Source organism: Rhagoletis zephyria, unplaced genomic scaffold, assembly GCF_001687245.7.
Source record: "Rhagoletis zephyria isolate East Lansing unplaced genomic scaffold, Rhagoletis_zephyria_1.1 Rzeph_scaffold_31116, whole genome shotgun sequence".
In the NCBI taxonomy this organism is placed as follows: domain Eukaryota; kingdom Metazoa; phylum Arthropoda; class Insecta; order Diptera; family Tephritidae; genus Rhagoletis; species Rhagoletis zephyria.
Window position 1 is genome coordinate 1 of NW_016188172.1, and position 4,196 is coordinate 4,196.

At 37.1% G+C, this 4,196-nt stretch overlaps 1 pseudogene; it reads left to right on the plus strand.

The window, feature by feature from the left end:
- The first annotated feature begins 1,854 nt into the window (after positions 1–1,854).
- On the plus strand, positions 1,855–3,965 carry LOC108383160 (4-coumarate--CoA ligase 1-like; annotated as a pseudogene).
- The last annotated feature ends 231 nt before the right edge of the window (positions 3,966–4,196 follow it).

A 4,196-nucleotide genomic window follows, 5' to 3' on the forward strand; every position in this document is an offset into this window, starting at 1 on the left:
TGTCGATGATACTTTGTAGAGTGAGGATTGAGCTCTTGGGTCAGCAAGTTTCCTTCGTATGTATGTTGTTGAAACTGAGACAAGTAAAAACTACGTGGGAAGCATCTTTACTGACGTTGAAGACTGCAAATGGCGGTGACTAAACGTATTCAAATCGATTCAAGTAGCTGCGGTAGACATCGTGGCCCACGAGGAACTATGTCAAATGGAAGTTCTTTTCAGTGGCTCATACATACGGGAGACTAGAGCTTATTATCCAAGAAAGCAATAGTCCCCTATTATTTCTTGGCACGCCAACCTTAGGAAATATTTGACACCATTTTGGTCGTTTTTTTTTTGCAAACGTATGTGGAATGAGGCCCAAAGTTCAGTTCAGCGTCGATTGTTACAACCGAGCGGCATAGCTGTCGTGATGATTGATTGTATGCCTTCTCACTATGGAGGTTGCTGTTTCTTTAGGAAGACTGTTGCATTGAGGATACGGGACTGCGAAGATAAATCGCTTATAGGTACCTAATTCTCTCGTTCCAACAGTATATTCCTTGTCTTGGAAGCGTCAAAAAATTTGCGGTTTAGAACCGAAAGATTGTCCGCAGCTTGCTTAGCTCATTTGTAAAATCTCGAATCATCTTTAGATAAGTATTTTTATATATGTTTATCGATAACTTTGAATATACATAGTTGACTAGAGCTGCCCACTATCGATAGTTTTTGAATACTATCTGACTCTTAAAGTTTTACATAGTTTAAAACTTCATCGAATATAAGTTGAGTTAATCAGACAAAGTTCATACGAATAGTCTCCACTTGTATGGAAGTCTGCAGAATAAATGGACCTATAGAACTAGGCAAACATGTTGGCAATGAGTACACTGAGGGAAATAATGCATAGTAAAAATTAATACTTTATATTTGATTATCGTTTAACAATGTCCGAATTTAAAAATAATATTTTCATACAAAATTTATTACGCACGTATTTGACTGTTCACATCTGAGTATATATATGAGTGTACATAGGCACCAGTGTTGCCAGATAAAAATTTCGTTTGGTGCTAAAACGGCCGAAAAAAGAGCAAAAAAGAGCTAAATAATACTTGGGGTATTCACAACGGTGTCGTAACTGTCGTATTGTTGTATGACGTTAACTTTAAAATCCTAAAAATATATTACGGAGGCTCGCAAAGTACCATCCGAGTCATATTATGAATGTTCGCAGTGTTAAAAAGTAGTTGGTTGTGGTTTCAGGATATCTAGACATTTAGCTAGGAGCTAAAACCCAATTTTCGAAGCTAAATAGAAAAATAAACAGCTAAATCTAGCTCCAAAAGCACCAAAATGGCAACACTGATACGCACCCCAAGCATGCAGAGCGCTGCTCTGAGAGCGATGACAACACACACATTCACACATAGTACATGAGTGCGCAAAGATGCATACCACAAATTGGCTGATATCCAGAGATGGTCAGGGTTCGAATTCCACTGCAGGCAAAACATGCAAGTTAAATATTTTTGTTTTTAAGTTTTTGTCTTGATTATTCACTTCACGGATGCTTTTTCAGAACGAACGCGGTCATTTTAATATGCGCGTAATTGAATTGAATTTTTGCCAATATACGGGTACTTTCGTTGACGTTTATAGTAAGATCAATTAAGTTTCTATTTGATTTTAGTATTTTTTTCCCTCCGTGTAGCTATGCCGCGTTCTTTTGTACAGTTAAAGGAACGTGAGTATTTTTTATTCAGTTATTAAGCTTTTTAGTGAACTATAACTATGTTCGTTCTTCATGAACACTATTACAGGCAAAGGACTTGTATTTAAAAATTATCTGTTCATATTTTCTACACTTCAGGTTTCCGATATTGATGGACTTGAAGTAACCAATGCAGAAATGCTTTCTTGGTCTATTCGATTGGCCCGGCATTTTAAGAAATTGGGCTTACGACACAACAATGTCATCGGTATTGTGGCAAAGAATAGCACCTATACAAGTGCAGTTGCCGTTGGTTGTTTTATGAACTGTACACCCTTTCATGCTGTTAACGGAGGACTAGATGCAGGTGGGTGTTTTACTTTAAAGTGGAGAAAAAAAAAACATTATCGTCTAATGTAATTTTGATGCTTGCTATCTTAAATGAACTAAATAAATACATATACTACATAGTATGCATTATATATTTATATATTTAAAATTTTGATTCATATCCCTTTTCAGACACAATTCAACAGCTTTTCGAAAACACAGCACCAAAAATAATATTTTGTGATGGTGATGTGTATGAAAAAATTCATGGGGCCACTCGCTCTCTGAGACCATTGCTTTATACGCTGACAAATCATATTGATGGAGTAGCCAAAGTGGAGGACCTTCTTGAGCCAACACCAAACGAAGATTTGTACCTGTGAGTCTCAATAATTAAGTATTTTACAGCTTTATTTCATATTTTATGTGTACTTGTCTGCAGACCTGAGCCATTGATGTTGGGTGGCGCACAGACCGTAGCAATCCTCTGCTCCTCAGGCACAACGGGTGTACCCAAGTGTGTATGCCTATCAAATTATTATCTACAGTTTGAAAATATGTGAGTTTGGTAACAAAATAAATATTTAATAATAATAATAAATCTATCTCAAAACGATTTATGTATTTTCCCCCTTTGCTTAAGGTTTGTAACCAGCGAGGATGTAGTCTTTACAAACAGCAGCTTGGACTGGGTGACGGGTTTAATTTTTACTTATCTTTCCACCAGCATAAGCTGCAAGCGTGTCATTACTAATCGCCCCTACACACCCGAAGTATCTGGTTGATCTGGTGAAAAAATACAAGATTACTTACATCGGAATTGCACCACGTCACGTGGCCACACTTGTCGCTTGTCCCACAGCCACAGCAGAAAATCTTACTCAGTCACGCTCTGTCTCGTTGGTGGTGGCTGCATTAGTCTTCCGACAATGAAACGTCTGCAAAGCATACTCAAAAACTGCGCAGTTACTTTTGGTTATGGACTAACTGAGGTTGGTTTGGTGTCGATAAACTCTGGTGAACATACTCCTAGCTCTGTGGGTAAATTGTTCCCCGGCCTGAAGGTACGCATTGTTGATGAAGACGGCCAAAATTTCACGCAATGAAATTGGCGAGGTATATGTGAATACTGGACGTATTTGGAATGGTTACTATGGCAACCCAAGTGAGACGCAGCGTACCCAGGACTCTTCTGGTTGGTTCCATACTGGTGATTTGGGCTACTTTGACGATAACAATTTGCTGTATATAGTTGATCGCAAGAAGGATATAATTAAGTATCAGGGTATGCATTATTGGCCAGCTGAGATAGAGCAGGTAATCAATGAGTTGCCCGAGGTGGAGGACGTGTGTGTGGTGGGCGTGTATGATGAGCGGAATGGAGATGCAGCTGGTGCGGTGGTAGTGCGACGCAAGGGAGCTCAGCTAACGGAGCAACAAGTCAAAGAGCATGTGAGGAAACGCCTGCCGGTTTACTATAAACAACTGCACGCGGGCGTGGTATTCATAGAATGTTTGCCACAGAATAGTAATGGCAAGACCTTACGAAGAGAAGCCAAAGTGTTACTTGAGGCGAAGTGAATAAACTTGTGGGTAATTTGAAGCATTTTGGGCCAAAATTAAGGAATTATTTATTGTTTTGCACGACTATTTAATCTGTAACAGATTTGGTGTGTGGAAATTTACAAATTTTAGAAAGTGTTTTGCATTGTAATAACAAAAATCTATAATTTAGCTTAGATTTAGTTTGTTTCTTATGTACATACATATGTATATCATATTATTTAAAATATGATATATAAAATAAAAATTAGTAAATATGTTTAACTTGTTGTTATTCAGGATTCTAGAGTACTTCTTGAGTTTTTTTTGGAAATACTCCCAGATATTTTCGGAATTTTCGGAGTTTTTTGTATTTTTTTGGACCCCTTGGTAATTTTCAGGCACATATTTAGAATAATAAATACATCTTCTATACAATGGCCTCTATTTTTTGAAAACTTAAAAAATATTACAACAAAAATTACCATCTATTTTAAGCTTACAAAATTTTAGGAAAATTTTTGCCTTAAAATAATGAGGTTGTTAAAAATTATCAATAGGTAGTGTATTTTATTGTTGTAAACTGAATAAAAATAGCATACTGATATCCAGGCAAGCGTGAACAACC